The 16,809-nt window shown below is 54.3% G+C and overlaps 1 protein-coding gene across 11 annotated transcripts in view; it reads left to right on the forward strand.

Annotated features, from left to right (window-relative positions):
- Window positions 1-1,563: 1,563 nt before the first annotated feature.
- The window catches only part of LOC131663128 (cell adhesion molecule Dscam2-like), a 62,476-nt gene continuing 47,230 nt past the window's right edge, over window positions 1,564-16,809 (forward strand). For all 11 annotated transcript variants that reach the window (XM_058933246.1, XM_058933254.1, XM_058933248.1 and 8 more), the window contains exon 1: window positions 1,564-1,756. The gene's annotated coding sequence lies outside the window, so the exon portion shown is untranslated. The remainder of the gene's footprint in view (window positions 1,757-16,809) is intronic.

Genomic DNA, 16,809 nt, shown 5'->3' on the forward strand with positions numbered 1-16,809 from the left:
GTGCAGTGCAAACGCGCCCGTCCTACATGCGCGCCTCCCTCTCTCTCTCTCTCTGCTACGCACCGCGGACTCCACTCCCAGTCCCCGCCCGACAATGCTTTTACTCGACCCGCATATCAGAAAAATCTTGGGCGCGACCGCGCGCCGGGCTGCCGTTTCCACGTGGACGCAAGCTGATTCGTAGTGCAAAAAGCTTGGGAATAATGCCATTAGCAGCGCGGCAGCGAAGCGAGTACGGCGGGCGACGGGTCGGCCGGGAGCTGCGCGATTCGAAATGACCGGGCGCACTGTAGGGCGATCGGCTGGTCGGCGAAACTGGGGCACGCTCGTTGCGCGCCCGTAGTTCGGGCGTTATCGCTTGATTACCTCGAGCCCGAGCGTGCGGCCCGTAATGTCCGTGCTATAGTATATTGATAAGGACCCCCGCGGTGAGATTTGTCCGCCTCGCCCGTGGCTGTGGCCGCAGAGATTACGCGCGCGTTTTATGCTCGAGTCCGAGTGTCGTGTGCGCTTCCACTTGCTGCCGCTGGCCTCGTGGCTGTGCGCCGTCTTCGTGTACTATTCGGCGCGATTCCGGCCCGATTATCGTCGCGAGATCCAGGCGATGCATCCGGGCGCATTAAACGTGACGTTGCGTGCGTGCCTCGGAGCGTAAAGTTCCGCGCGCCGATAAATTTCAATCAGGCGACGCACGGCACTCGGCAGCGCTGCCTCTATCGATCTCCCTCCGGGCTCCCGGCTCACCGTCGTCGCGCCCTCGTGTAAATCACCGCGTAGCGCCGACGTTTTGACATCGGAGCGCGGGTGCCGCGCGCGGCATGTTCATCAGCGGCCATCAGAGAGCGAGGGGGGTCCCAAGTCGTCGGCGAAGAAGTCAAGGAAAAACTTGGCTTACGCGCGCGTGCCGCGTCCACCGGAGACGGCGAAGGCTCACTCGCGCTCCGCGTCTGACCGCAGCCGGAGCGTGACTACTTGTCCATCGAAAACTCATTAGTCGGCATTCGCGCCTCGCGCGACCGTCCGTACTCCGCTCGCATCGCGACAGCCCATTTACACCCAATTCATCTGACGTGCATCGAACGCAAACAGCTCGTGGAAGGAACGCCGCGCGTTTAATATCCGACGTGGAGCCGCTGGCAAGGGGAAAAGAGAGCGGCATAACCGCAAAGTCGACAATCGCAGGCAAATAAATCGGGTACACGCGCAAAAAGACGGAGGTAAACGAGGTAAAACGGCGTGTGCGCGCGTCTGTACGAGCGAGCAAGGGGAGCAGGGGTGCGTGAAAGCGGCGGCGGCGGCGGCGGCGGCGGTGGCGGCCGGTGGCCGGGGTAGGGGTGAATGGGAAACGGCGAAGCCAGAGGGGGTAATTGCGAGAGCGGTAGCTCCCGACATTAACGCGCGGGAGCGAGCGAGAGAGCGAGAGAAAGAGAGAGAGAGAGAGAGAGAGAGAGAGAGAGAGAGAGAGAAAGAGACGGAGAGGAGGGCAGAGATTGAAAGCATGCGCGTTGGCCGCTGTTACCGGCAGCGTCGGTGGCGGTGCTGCTGGCGGTGTCAGTTCCGCGCGCGAGCTCCACGCAGCAGCAGGTGTTTGCTCTCCCGGCCGCCGCCTCACGCACACTCCGCAGCCGCATCCCCGCCGCACTCGCTGCCAGAGGAGCCCGCCGATGCCGCTCGCACACGTGACTGCATGAGATTCCGGGACCGAGCGCCACGCCACGCTGCAACGATGACCGCCAGATTATCCACCAAACAGCATGTACGTACGAGTCTTGGCCCCTCGCGGCCCCGATCGAGCGCGCGAGTCGTTCGCCGGCGCTGCCGAATTCCCGTCGATCGATGAGCGCGCGAGGGAACAATGCGAGCGCGGGGCCGACGCACAACGAAGGGAGAAAAATAACGAGTGCATAATTGGCGCGTTCTTGCGTGGCGCACGCCTCCTCAGCCGCGACTCGCCACTTTTCCATGCGCCCTCCTCTCAGCTCGTAATTATTCTCTCGAGATATTCTGGCTCACGTTTCCGCGCCATCGTCCGCTCTCCCCTGCCTCACGACCACGAGTGTGAGACGTTAGCACGACCTCGCGAGCACGTGCATGGCCGCGCCTCTATTACCAGTCTTTGTATCCCGATCCTTTCTTTCGTCGGCGACTTTATTATCTCGCGAATAATTAATAAAGCAAGAATGAGAGAAGACGTTGTTCACACTCGTGACAGCGGCGCCAGCATTACTCAGCGGGCTTTCGAGGAGGTGCGTGGGAGGGAGGGTCGGAGCCTGTTAATCCGATTTCAGATCGCGTAAAGTGCGCGCGGGCACGTGCTAAAGACTTTATCGTCGCGGCCAATTCAGAGCTGGCCGCGCGCCCCGAGCCGACGCTCGCGCGCTGATCCTTTTAAAATTTTTATGCGTGTTTCACGTGCATACCGTAAACGTGCTTGTAATCTCGTCGCTCCTCTCTCGCCCTCGCTCGCGAGCACTCGCTCTCTCCCTCACGCACGCGCGTCTGTTGCAACGGCGCAGCTGCGTATTGCAAAATCGTAAAGCGTTATCGCCTCACCCATCCTCGCTCACCGCCCGCAATAATTCTTCGGATTTTCCCGGTATATAGGAAAAATTGGCGTTCTTTTTTCTCTTTCATACGGAATATCAAAGGAACCGGCTCTTAAATATCGAGCTCGCAGACATTTGTCCGCTTTCATTTGACGAAGAAAAGCACTGCGAAAGGTTTTTCAACGAACGAAGTGGAGCAAAGATCGAGGAAGTTTTAGCGAGCCGTTAAAAATTCCTCGATGGCTTTCTAATAAATGGCGACCTGATTGATCTCGACTTGGAAATAATAGTGCCAGCGAATGGGGCGCGAATGGCCAGTTGAGAAAAGAAAATTGAAGCGCGCGCGCCAGGCAAAACTTGCGGGCGAAAGTTGGTGGAAGGCAGGCAAGCAGGAAGGAAACCACCCTCGCAGATAAGTTTATCGAGCGAACTTGTAACTTAAAAACTGTTGACTTCCCTCGGCATAGCCTAATGAACTTTATAACATTGGCGGGGGAGAAAGCGATATAAACGGAACGGCGCGCGAAGATTGTGTGGGAACCATCGACCTTTGGAAATTTATGCACTGCCGGCAGTGAGCAACGGAGAAAAGGCAGGGCCAGTGAGCGCGGAGTAGGAGTCAGGTGAAATATCCTGGGTTCAGTGGCCGGGATCGATGAGCAGCGACCACGAGAGCAGATGACGACTCCGTCATAGGTACACATCTGTGGGCGGGTCAGCGCGCAGCTGTAGAGCAAGGCAAGCTCGAGAAAGAATTGTCCGAAGCTCCGTAATTTTTCAGCGGCATTTTCATTCCGATGGGTTTCGCAGGCTCCGCCGAAAGTTACAGTCATTAGTCGGCCTCGTTGTCCTCCCGAGTCCGCGCGTATATCAAGAGACGCCCACTTTGCCCGTTTTCGTCCCTATGTTTTTTCGAGCGATAATGTAATTCATAGCCGACACCTTTGGCACCGTTGTATTTGCGCGCCAGGGCCAAGGTGCCGGATAAAGACTGCTTTAAAAACGGCTGAGCTCGTACAGTGGTACGCGTGAAAGAAAGAGACTCGATGTGGCTACGCGGAGTGGCGTCAATATTATATCTCGCTCGATTATCTCGATCGAACTGGCCCGCTTCTCAATTTCCCTTCTCGCTTGCTCGTTACTCGCGTCGCAAATTTCAGCCCAAGAGCGATCCGCTGAACAAACGTTAGTCGCATTAATTGCAAAATGACGAATGGCAGCGAGCACTTTGTTGCCGGTTAAGCTGCGTCGGGCAATTAACCGAGTTGGGTTGCACGAGGAAGCGAGAGGAGAAAGACTCGAGAGTAGCCGGAGACGGCGGAAGCGCAAGGAGTGCCGCGTCAATATTGTATCTCGCTCAATTAATGCGCAGCCTCGTAAAATTCATTCTCGCTGGCGCACTTGACATTCGACGAGACGCGCGCGAGAACGAGTGGCAAGCGGAAGAACGGGAAGAGAGAGAGAGAGAGAGAGGCTCAAAGCAAGGGGATCAAAGCGACGCGCGTGTCGGGCGCCGAAGATGAATCTCGCTCTATCGACCGGCGCGCGTGTCGTTACAGCCGTTCGATTCTCTCTTTATCTCGTGCCGCGCGCCATTACGTTCCGTTTGCATGCCCGGCTGCGATTCGCAACCGGAGAATAACAATCCGCTTCGTTTGGTTTGCCCCGATCGCGGCAATTGTCCGCTCGCCTCTCCAATCTTTTCAGATGCTCGCCACTTGCGTCCGCCTTCCGCCCAACCGAATCAAATTTTCAATTATTCGATAAGTGCTAATCGAAGAGGCCGACTCTAATGAGGTACGCTCGTCGAGCACTCGATCAGCGCGACTACGCCGTGCTGCAATTTTTTCCATTCTTCCGAATAGCGAACGCAGTTCTTGGTACAAATGCATCAACTATTACGGTATATAATATATAACCACCTATCAACTTGAAAGTTTCTATTAGAAACTCCTACTTTTTATTGCAGATTCGAATTCTACCTGAAATTTTATCTGGATATGATGTTACGCGATATTGAAATAATTTTTCAATATACTTACTATTAAACACTTACGGATGTTTTAAATATATTCGACTAGCAATGCCGAGTATTTTATTGAAAAATCAAGTTAAATATTTCATAAATTTATTTAAAGAAAAACTACTTAATTTCAAGTAATAGAACAAATTTTAACTACAAATCCTGTAAAGTATCGTACTTTAGAAAATTTATTGAGCTTTCTTGCAAAATGCAAATTGATTGATTATTTCATATATTTGTATTTCTAATAGAAACATAAAATGTATCTGTATCTAATAGAAACATAAAATCAATAATTTTACTCCGTATCGTGATAGTGGATGCAATTATGAAAAGCATGCTGTCTTAAGATATTTAATTATATTCCTTACAGTTTGAAAACTTTGCATTTTAAGAACAGAGTGATAAAAGTGCTTTTTCATATCTAACTTTTTAAGTGTAATTGGTTAAAGTTGCTATAAAATCAAAAGTATTACGAGCTTATTTTTAAACTTTTAATGGATTATCTTCTTGAAAAATTTGTAAAGATCCCATAAAAATGTTTTTAATGCAAAATCTCACTCAATTTAGATTTTTTCAAACTTTGAACTCGTTGTCAAATCCATTTCTTTTTCTTAGAAAGTTATAAGATAAATTATTGAAATTATTTTAGTTTCATATTTCTGAATGACGTTACGTATGACCAAAAGAGAACGCATACTGGCAGCAAATTGTTGGAGAACATTTCCAACGCCTGTTATGAATAATCAATATTTTAAAACATGTAGAAAATGTAGAGGTAAGAGTGTATACGTCAATAAAGCACTCCGAATAGTGAGAAGCAAAGGAACTAACGTTAATAAAGCACCCTGAATCGCGAGAGGCAAAGGGACTCGCGTTAATAAAGTACCCCGAAGGGATCACAAATATCCTTCTATGTTCACGTCGTTGTTCCTGGGTAGCATTAAACGAAGGATATCTAATATCCTGGATCAAAGATGGACTTTCGCTACAATAATTAGAAAAAGATATTATTTTCATCCAAAATGTTCATTCAATATTATTAAATATTAAATACAATCATGCGCTAACATGAAATTTTATCAACTAAAAATTATCAGTATAAACTCGCGGTTTCATGAACATTTATCAAGTTTTGATGGTATTAGGCAAGAAAACTAAATGATTCCATCAAAAGAACGGCAAAAATTACAAAAGAAACTATAGGAAAATTTATGAAACTTGAACCATTTCAGAGCGTCCGTAGTTTTTAATGTTTCGGGCTCACGTTCATACTCAAAATGTTAATTATTTGAATATTACGTAATATATCCGGATATTATCATATCCCGATGTAAAATTTCCCGTAAAGTCCAAATCTACATAAAAAATAGGGGTTTCTATTAGAAATCAACCAATTGGATCTGATTTGTAATCATATTAAAAATGAGAAAAAACTACAAAAGAAACATAATTGAAGTTAAAAAGAACTCCATTATCCGTAAAAAATCGTCAGGTGTTTCCATCTTTTTTCCCCGGCCTGTATATATATAAAAGACAAAAGTGGAGTTTTTGTTCTGGCTCTTTATCCGCAATTATGGGCGCGATCCCGCGCGGCTAATTAAAATCCAAAGAAAAGAAGCGGCGGCGCGACGAGCGAGATCGATGAGCCCTCTTTTAAACTTTTAATGCTACCCGGTCGCTCTCTCCCTCGTCCAAGATTCACTTTGTCTATATAGCGACGGGCGACGGCGACTTTTCCCCGCGGGCTGCCAGGATAAAAAGCCAGCCAGAAACTAAAAGTCGCGAACGTAAACGAACTCCTCCTTCTCGCGCGCTAACTTTCCGGCGATACACTCGACGGCGAAACAAAGCCAAGTTGTACGCGCGGCTCTTGGACAAGCAATATCCGTCGCGATGATGTAGCGCCAAACTGATTAACCCCCTCGGCACTCCCGTGGCCGGGACCTCGGAAACGGGAAGCGGGGCGACGTCGGCCGTTCGGCGGAGTAAATAAAAATCGCCCCAAGTTTCTGGCTTCGGCGCCGCCTTCTGCCAATCTCGGGTGTCTCGGTTTGCGCGCCTCCCGCGAGGAAACCTCTCCGAACTGGCTGTCGGGCCGACGAGCGACGAGTTTCTCGCCTTTGGCAGCCGCCGGCTTCGCTCCTCCGGCTCCTTTCCCACGCTTTCGCCTCGCAAAAGCCTCTTGCCGCGGCCGCACTTTATTGACGTTTATTGCCAGAGCGATATTTTCTGGCAGAACCTGGCTAGGAATTTCGCGCCGGCTGCGGACCGGCGCTAGCCGTTTTATACGCAGGCGCGCAAATAGTTTCGCCGGCAACGGTGAGAATTTAATTACTCGCTTTCGCGACGGCTGCTGTCGTCCCGACGAGAATAGTCATTTCTCACGAATTCACCGCGGAGTAAAATCAGACGTTATCGGACTGGCAACAAAGTGGCGACGACTAGCCTGCTAGGCAGCTGGTTTCTCGGCCCACTCTTGGCCGGCGAAACCTACGATCCGCACTTTTGTACTTGGCTTTCCGTCCGACGAGCGTCTTGCGAGAGATGAAAGCAGTGCCGAGCGAGTAGCTGGACATTGGAAAAAGAAGCCGTGGCGCTCGCGACGGACGACAGCGCTCGAAAAACGATAAAAAAAATAAATTGGAGAGATGAGAGCCTCGACGAGATGATTTTCATGTAAGCGTGTCGACGCTCGCGCGTGAAATCGTTGTTGCCGCCGTAGGGAAACGTGGCTCTGTAAGATCATCGCTATTGTTTGTTTGTCAGCCGAAGACACCAAAGCGGACGAGTCTCGATGGAGGCTCACTCGTGGGCCAAGCTTAGCGGATTACTTTCCTGTTGCGCGCTCGCGGATTATGAGGTCGCAACGCGACTCGGCCAATTTTCTCGCCGCCACCGCCGCGACGCTGCCGCATTCGTTCGTCGAGTGGCAGCCGCGTGGAACGCGGGAAGCGAGCGAAGGAAGTTTCAAAGGCAGCGCACGAAACAATCGCCTCAAACGCGAAAGAGCGAGAGAGAGAGAGAGAGAGAGAGAAAACTCGTTTGAAAGCTCTGGGGCGATGGTTTACGGCCGCGTTGAAACGGTGCTCGGACATTAGTTTTTGCTGGTCCCGCGTGCGCCACTGTAGCGGCGTTTGTTTCGGGCGAGCCAATTAACGCTTGATCCCGGGCAGCTCGGCGCTCCGCGAATCCAAATGCCCGGCTCGCGCCGATAATTACGACGACTTGCTTACATCAATCCGCAATTAACGGCGGATCGGAGCCCGGCCGACGAGCCGGCAAACTTCCTCGGCAGTTCAAAGTTTGACCCTGGCGAAAAACGAGCTGCATCTGCGCCGAGCCGGGATAATTGCCCGGCGAAAATAAAACCGCGCGCTCTCTCTCCCTCTCTCTGCTTCCCTTTCAATTGGGGTCATGTAATTTCGACTGACTCGATTGACGGGTGAGTAGGCCCCGCGGTTAATCGGCGGACTACTCGTACGTTCGTAACTGCAGCCGCAGCTGGAATAATGACGAATCGCTCGCGACCAATGGCGATCTGCACAGTGTCGCCCTATTGATTTCGCCCTGGCGAAAGTCCGTCACTGCGAGTGTCCGCTCGCGAACGCATCGGATCGGTCGACTCCAGCGACGCGGCCGGGAAAAGTGATCGATCGCGGCAGTCGTTGGAGGTGCGAACGAGGCGCGAACGAGACGCGATTAAAGCCGAAAGTGGAATTCAGTCCCGAGCAATTACGTCGCGGCAGCCCACTCGAACGCAGCGGACAGCGACGACTGGCCGGAAGGCTGGAATGTTGATTTGGGAGCTGGGTGGGCGGGGGCACGGTAATCCTAAAATGTGTTTGACTAAACTCCATTTCGACGGTATAAATCTTAGCCGGGAGCGCGTATCTTGGCGCTCGCGATACAACTTCGCTCGCTCGCTCGAGGGCCTTTTCAATACTCGCTCTCCCCGCGCTCTCGTAGTCTGCAAAGTCAAAGCCCCGGCAAAATTAATTTTCTTATTGAGAGATGACGAGGCTGAATGCCAACTGCGTAACGAAGTTTAGCCGAGAGCCGTGCGCGCCTGCTGCACGTCGTCGCGGGCACGCGCAACAGGAAGAGAAGCTGCAGGCAGCTCAATGGCTTTACGTACAACCTACTTATGCCGCGCGCTCAATTGTCATGTGGCGCGCTAGTTAACATCTGTACCGACCCTTCCTACAGCTCCCCGCTCCACGCCCATCTCGCGCTCTCTCTCGCTCGCACTCTATTTGTAATTGAATTTCGCTACGGGAAATTACATCGAATTTTTCGCAAGCTCGCCAGCTGCGATTCCCCGTTCGCTTAAATCTAGGTTATTTGTTTATCGGGTGACCCGGCACACTGGACTGGCGCAAACGATGCCACTGCGAGCTGAAAATTTCACTCCACCCGTCGTCTCTTCAAACATTTGTTTGTCAGCCAACGAGCACCCGAACAAATTTGCGGCATCTTCTGCACGAGCCGAGGAGGCTGACGAGGAATAGAGCGGATGCGCGAAATAAGCGAGAGAAAAGCTCCGGGGAGTTCGCCGAAAGAGAGAAGGGACGAGTAGCGAGCGCTGGAGAAACGACGAAAGTGGACACATTACCGCGATAGTGCCCTCGAAAGTGGTGCAACAGCGATCGCTTTCGAGGAGCTGGCGGCGGCGTCAGCGGTGACATATGCGCGCCGGAGTCTGAGCTCTTGAAAGCTCTCGCGGCTTTCGATTCGCGGGATTTCAGTCACCTCGGCCGCGGAGTGGTAGCGCCGCTGAATAAACTACCGCGCGCCGGCCTCGCGGCGCTCGATCGATCCTCATATTTTGCCGGCGCGGCGCGGCCCGCATGACAAATTGAGCCGGCGCTCGAAATGTTTGCCGGCAAAAACAAGCTGTAATTGCAGCCGCGCCGGCCAGGGCTCGGTCGCGACTCGAGCTTACGTATGCGCGGACACGCGGCCGCCTTCGCTCGAGCAAAACAAAACCGGCGTCCGTCGCGCGACAGAGATCGATATTTCGGGCGCGCATGTGCCGCCTCTTTAACGCTCGACGCGGTGCCTCGGTTTTTCCTCGACGACGTCGCCGTCGACGTCGCCGAGGCTGCTGCCGGCATTGTTTCCCGGGAAATGAGATCGGCCGATAGCACTGGCTGGCGAAGAAGCAGAACAGAGCTGCGGAACAGAGACGAACCGGAAATTTAATATCGCTCCAGAACGAACGGTTGTTTATTTATTTATTCCATTTCCTCCTGCGAGGATCCACTCGCGCGCGCTCCTTCTGTCCGCGCCCACTTCTCGCCTCGGTGCTTTTGTAAATGCTTCAAGTTTCAATTTTCCAAGCGGCTCTCCGGGCCGACGCTTTGGTTTTCTCGCCTCGCGCGAGCTTAATTAGGCAGATGCGAGTTTGCGGCCGAGGCCAGACGAATTATTTTCGAAAACGTTCGGCGCGGAGATGTGCTTTAATTTGCCTCGCGAGGCGAGAACGGCGAATCGATGGGCGCGTCAACGAGAACTAGAAGAAAGAGGCGAGCTAGAGCAGTCGCACTCTACTGCTGAATGATGCATGGAGCATCGGGGCGCGTGGCAATCGTCGGTGCAGCAGTGGCGCTAGAACAAGGGAGCCGGGGCTATTCGCGCGATATTCACTAAATAATGCGGAGACCCAGCCAAGTCTCTCTCTCTCTCTCTCTCTCAAGCAAGGGTGTCGAGTGGCTAAGCAGCAGCACTTATCAGGCGGCTTGAGGGAGAACGAAAAAGGAACGAGTGGTTGAGCTTCGTAATGACGCTTTTGAGAGAGAGAGAGAGAGAGAGAGAGAGAGAGAGAGAGAGAGAGAGAGGCTCTGCGCGTCGGGGAATCTCGGAGAATCTCGTCGTGTGCGCTCGGCATGCCACGTGCCTGCCGAAGGAACGTAGTTGCTGCGCGCCGCCGGGAATAAATCATAGAGCGCCGCAAGCTGGCGGCACGCTCACAGCGAACTCTTTAATTATGCATCGTTTGATTAGTCGCCTGTCCTGTCGATCCTCACCCGTGCGCCACGCGCCCGACCGGTTTCCAAAGAAGTCCCCTCCCCGAAATGCACCCTCTTGGTCTTTTACTATACGCCGGTGTTAATTTTGAACGGGTGTTTTCAGCTTGGAGACCAGCGGCTCTCCTCGCGCGCCGCGCACTCTTGGCTTTATTGTCTGGAAAACTGTCTCCACGCTCTTGCTGTCGCGCAGTCGCAGTAAAACTGCGCCCATTATTTTCCGCACGCGAGACGTCTCTTTAGCGCGCCGCGTGCCCGAACGAGCTTTCATCAAATGTCGAGACATTACGTCGCCGCGGATGTGCCGCGATAAAAGCGAACTCTCTCGCGGCGGCACTTCTCCCCGAGGGAAACTCGCAAAACATTCAGATTCGGAGAACGCAAAGAGGAGCGCGGCTGTCGCGGAGGAGAGGCGGCGGGGGAGAACGTCGCCTTCGCCCGATCACGTCGGCAGGCCGAACGATCGCAGAGCCGCCCGTGAAAAGTGTATCTCCTCGGCGGCGAGGCGCACGTCCTCTCATTACCCGCCGGAGTGAGTAGTCGAGCTATTGGCATTCGCTGTTCGTACGTTCGGATTCCGATGGAATTTAATTGGAGGCACACGCGCAGGTCGCCGGGCTCATTAACTGTGAAAAACGATCGGATACACACCGTACACGGGACAATCGATGCTCGCGCTGACAGGGCCAACCGGCTTTACAGTGTCCCAGCAGTCGAACGGCAGTTTTGCCCCCCCCCCCCCCCACCCCCACCCCGCCAACTTGCTCGACGAGTATGCTAATCTCCAGGCACGATCGCGGTAACCAAAAGAGAAAGGGAGTCTGATTCCGTTCATTAGTCTTTCCTGCACAGCGGGCTAAGCATCTTTCCCGTCCCGGCCGATTGACTTCTGCAGGCGCGGGCTCGTTTTCATTGGACGAGTGATCAATGTAATCGCCGTCGGGAACGCGGCGAGGAAGGCCGATAAAAATATTTCAGAGCGGCTCCCCGACGCGTTTCATTTGCGCAACGAACTCGGTCGATCAATGAAAAGTTCAGCGCTATATGAATTCTCGCGGGTACGGCTGCGGCGGCGCCGTCGTATCCGCAACAATCGACGGGACGCAGCGTGTGCACTCGCGCGAGATTAATCCCTCGCGTGGATCGCAGTCGCGACTGACTGATTTGACTCCTCGGGGCAAAATTCGAGAAATTTATCAGCTGCGGCCAGCGATCGGGAAGTTGCTCCGTTCTCTTCCCGCTTATCCGCTGGTCGAGCGCCCGGACGGGTAGGCGGCTACTGCATCAACGGCGTATCTTCTCGCGAGGGATGCCAACGCAATCAAAAATAAAGGGAAGACGCGGGGACGGGTTCGACGCTGCCGCGAGCGCGTTCCTCGCGGGACGAGTCGAGGAAGTGGCGCGGGTCGCCAACGGGACCGACGCGGGAGGCGCGAGGGCGCTCGGTTTCGGACCGGGCGAAGATCGATTTAACAGCCGGCTGCACGCGCGCTCGCCGCTGCAAAGCGGCTGCGGTCAGGCTTTCGAGCGCTGAAAGAGCCCCTTAATGCCGCGCCCGCCTCCTCGCGGTCGCAGCTCGACTCGCGCGAGCCCGCAAATCTACCTCTTTGACCCTTTATCTTCGGCTTGTTTCTAGCCTGCCGCCGAATGTTTATCTAATTTACTCGGGGTCTCGCGGCACTTACTCGACTCCCGAGGGCCCGGCTTTTTATCGGTGGAGCTCCAGTTGCTCGCTGATCCCTTTCATTCGAATTTATCGCCATTTTCAGCTCGGCTACTGCTCGCCCGCCAACTTTGTCGGACTTTTTTTCTCTTTCTTTATTTTTTGTTTTTTATTTTTGCGAAGGACGCCTCGCGAGTGCCGAGGGATTTCACAATGAAAACTTGCAAGTACTGCTATTAACTTTCGCAGTGTCGGATATGTTGGAGAAATACGGGTCAGCGCAATGGAACGAGCGCTGAATTTCGACATAATTTTGCATCTGGCACTCGAGAAGACTGTTTTTCCTTCCTCGCGCGAGCTGCACTCGCGGGACGGAGCGGCACCGTATCTCGCGGCGGATGTTTGGCGAAATTGGGCAAATATCCCTGACGAGAGAACAAAAGTGAAGGGCTAATGTATACGCGGCGTCGAGAGCGGGATCGCAAAGTGTATCCCCGAGAGCAAAAAGCTATGACGAACGGCCGGAGGGACGCATCCGACCGCGACAGAGAGGGAGGGATGGCAAAAATCGAACCGAGCCTGGAACGAGAGACCGAGGAAAAATAGCCGGGCCGCGAGCTATTGGCGCGCGAGCAGCGAGAAAGAAAAGCGAGCGAGCGGCGGGAGTGGATACGCAGAAATTGCCGGGCACTCGTCGTCGCGCTCGATCGCGCTTTGATCGAACGCTGCTCCTGTCTCTCGGCGTGCGTCAAACGCGTCGCGCTCTTCCGGACTTATTAATACGCTCTCTCTCTCTCTCTCTCTCTCTCTCTCTCTCTCTCTCTCTCTCTCTCTCTCTCTCTCTCTCTCTCTCCCTCTCTCTCTCGGACGGGCCGGAATTCGGAAGTCTGCGAGTCGTCGCGGCCGGGGACAACGAGCGCGCGCGTCGGAATACGCACGGCGAACTTGGTTTTTTTTCTCTCATCCGTCGCTGCGCAAACATTCGAAACGCGCGCAAAGCCGAGTACCCTCAAAACTCTCGGCCGCTGAACACTTTAATCGCCGGACAATAAGAACGCAGCCCCCGCACTTTCTCCGGCCGAAATGAAAGTTTCAAGTGCAAGGTCCGCCGCGCATCGACAAAACGACGAGAACGCACGCAACAACGAGAGCGAAAGAGCGAGCGCGCGCGCGAGCAGACGCAGCTAGAATGAAACGGCAATGCGGGGGCGGAAATGGGAGGCGGTGGGTGGGTGGGAGGGGGGCTTTATTGCCGGGGAAGGTGTCGTCGGATAATAACAATGCCGGGCGCGCTCGGCGACGTACTATTTGTCCTTACGATAATGCGAGCGACGCGCGTTTGCTTGCGCAACCTGTCACACGAGCCAGCGAGCATTGTGCATTCAGACTCGACGTGCGTGCCACTGCCGGCGCTGCTCCGCATGCGCGGCCTCGCTTTCCCTGATGAATTATACGCCGCTCGCTACTAACTTCGCTACCTGCATCTTCGTGCCGGGCGACGCGTTCCCGGCCTTTGTCAATTGTTCAACGTGTTTCGATGAAAAAAAAAACACCAGGATTATCTCGACGCGCGCGATATCTCCCTCTCTCTCTCTCTCGGAAAAAAGGCAGAAGAAGAGAGAGAGAGAGAGAGAGAGAGGCTGCGTAATTAGCGCGGATCCGGCACGCGCGGCCCAAGAGCGTATCGAGTGTGTATCGGGAATCGCCGATGCGACGTATGGAAAGAGAGAGAGAGAGAGAGAGAGAGAGGGAGAGTGCGTATCGCTCGTCGGCTATCGTTACGGATTATCGCTCAGGAATCGCGACGCTTTTTTTTCGTACGCTCTACCCCGACGTGTGCGCCGATGAGATTGTAGCGATAAGTCATATGCCGCGACGCTCAACACTAATACCTCTTCTCTTGCTTTTCCACTCTTTTTATGGTTATTCCATGGGGCTCTCAGCTCTTGGATCGCTCGAATGATACATGTGCGCGTAGAACGACGCGTTTTAACGGACATTCAATTGATCCCTTTGAGGGAGCAACGCGTGGCCGTTAATTTCCCGTGGATTCGAAGATTCATTCGAATGAACTGGCTATCGTCGCGTTTTTATAAATGTCACTCTCCTCGCTTATCTCGTTTGCCTCGGTAAAACAGGCTGCTGATTTCGCGGAAGAAGGAACACTCGCCTCGTATCATTCGTTGCGCTACATTGGCTATATCGATTTGCTCATTGTTCAAACTGCACTCGACGGAGACAATGCGAGCGCGAACCGTTGCCCGACAAGTCGGCTCATAAACATTTAGAGGAGAAGTCCGGGCCGATGGCAGCAGCTGGTATAAATAATCGAAAGAGCAGCGGTAAACAAGTGGCTTTGGGTGGCACGGAGGAGCGGTAATCGCTTCGCGCGTTCAACGCGGGACATCGTCGCGCGGAGCTTTCGTTAGCCGGGATTCGGCCCCGAGCGGCATGCCACGCCGAAAAACTTTCGCCGGGAGCAGTCTCCTCGTAGTTTGAAATCCGCGCGCCAAGCGATAGCTCGCCTCGACTGGGCTCTCAGTCGTAGAAAGCCAAGACGTATAGTCGCTCGCGCGGTCGTCTATATTCCAGACCACGACGTATACGCATCGCCGGGGAGCATAAGGGACGAGCATTTGGCAGCCGCTACGGGTGCGTGGGCGGCACTCGAGCCGGAGTCTTATTACAATGCTCGGGCGGGCGCAGCTCATCAGGCTAAGTAATGCCGTGAAGGCTGTCCGCGCGATAATGCTTCGGCGCGATCGATGCGCGCGCGCTCTCGAATTTTAATCCCGGACTGCGGCGATACGAGCAAGGCGCGAAAGCAAACAATAAAGCCGCTCGGGGTTCGTTGAACCGCCGCGCGCTAATTTCCAAAGTGGTGCGCTCTCTCTCTCTCTCTCACTCTCTCTCTCTCTCTCTCTCTCTCTCTCTCTCTCTCTTCCTCGGTTTTCCGCGCGAGCGCGCTCGACAAAAGTGTGCCGAGCCGAGCATGAATGGGCCGCCAGCTTCTTGCCTCCGCGCCCTCCCGACGTCGAATTATTGTGTCTCCGGCGATACGTAATGAAGCTGCAAGCGAGAAGAGAAAGAGCCGCGCCGGCGACGAAAAAATGGGCTACGCCGGTTCTCTTGATGGATATGATGAGGCGCCCGCGGTCGTTTTGGCCGCGGCCTTTTCATCTCGGCGTTCGCCGTTGACGCGATGTCCACGCCCGCGCGACCCCTTTAATTCCGAGAGTGATCAAAGCTCCGACGCGCCCTCAAAGTTTTTTTCCTCTCTTATGTCCGATCGACTGCAAATTCTCGTCCCTCCACTCGTCGGCCGGAGGAGCAGGCATTTATTTCTATTCGCAAACGAGAGCGACGAACGGCATGCTCGGATTTATCGTCGCGTGGAGATCGACGGAGATGGATTCTCGACACGGGCGCGCTTCGCTAGCGAGTAATTCGCTATCCATTAACATTTAGAGAACGAAATCAATCTTTCGAGGGTTCCCGCGCAACGCAGCGCCGGCTGTCATTTGATCAATCGAACCGCAAAGATATTCGAAATCCCGCGGAAGTTTGGCAGCACAACGGCTCGTTCGGTCGCTGTGGGCTGGCGGAACTTAGGTATAATCCGAATAACCCCGGGTTGCCAGAGTTGCAGCAGGGAAGTGGGCGGACAGCGGTAGGCGACGGGGAAGGGGCTTTAATCAGGCAAATGGCACGCGCAAGCTGCGGATAGCCTTTGGCCAGACAGCCAGCCAGCCAGCCAGCCAGCCAGCTGATTTAAACACAACCGGTTCGCTGTCTCGCGCGGTACGGCAGACTGCGCGTCACGGTGAGGCCCGCCCGCGTGAGCTCGGCGCCGGGAACAATGGCGTCCGCGCGCGCGCGGAGTCAGCGGATGCGCACGGGCGCGAGCGCTCTTTCGCGGACGTCTCGACGGCCGGTACACTCGATTGTCCCCGGGAAATTGCTTTCGCGCTCTCTCTCTCTCTCTCTCTCTCTCTTGCGCGGGCCTGTCTTTCAGGGAAACGAGGCTAAAGCGAGAGAGGCCGCCTCTCTGCGAGCTTGCATGTTTCATAAGCGTTCGCTTTTACGGGTGTCGCGGCGGGCGGGCGAGGGATCGAGCATTTTCCGGCCGAGCAGCGGCGTCTGATGCGCGCGCCAGCTCCCCCGCGCATATTGAAACGCCCCGCCGTCGTCCCGTCGGCCCTCCCGCGTAATTGATTCCGCCGCGCGAGAGCAAGCGGCCACGGAGGAGTTGTCGGGAACAAGTGCGCAAGGAGCAGCCGGCGCTTTGATTTCCGCGCGGCTGCAGCGAGTCGCCAAACGGAATTGATAATGCAGGCGGCCGGGAACACCTTCGCTAGTCGATCTCGCGAGCGCGAGCCAGTCGAAACGCGAAGTCGCCGCTGTGGCGAACTTTGCGCGAGTGCATTCCGCCTCGCGACGGCAGTCAAGCGTCGAGCGAGAGTCTCGGAGGTTTTCTTACGTGCGCAGGCGACGAGGAAGCCAAAAGTTGGAGCTCGATGCGCGAAGTTAGCTTGCGAGCTCGCTGAC

Source organism: Phymastichus coffea, unplaced genomic scaffold (genome assembly GCF_024137745.1).
Source record: "Phymastichus coffea isolate CEN01 unplaced genomic scaffold, Cenicafe_Pcof_1.1 PCOF00031, whole genome shotgun sequence".
Taxonomy (NCBI): Eukaryota; Metazoa; Arthropoda; class Insecta; order Hymenoptera; family Eulophidae; genus Phymastichus; species Phymastichus coffea.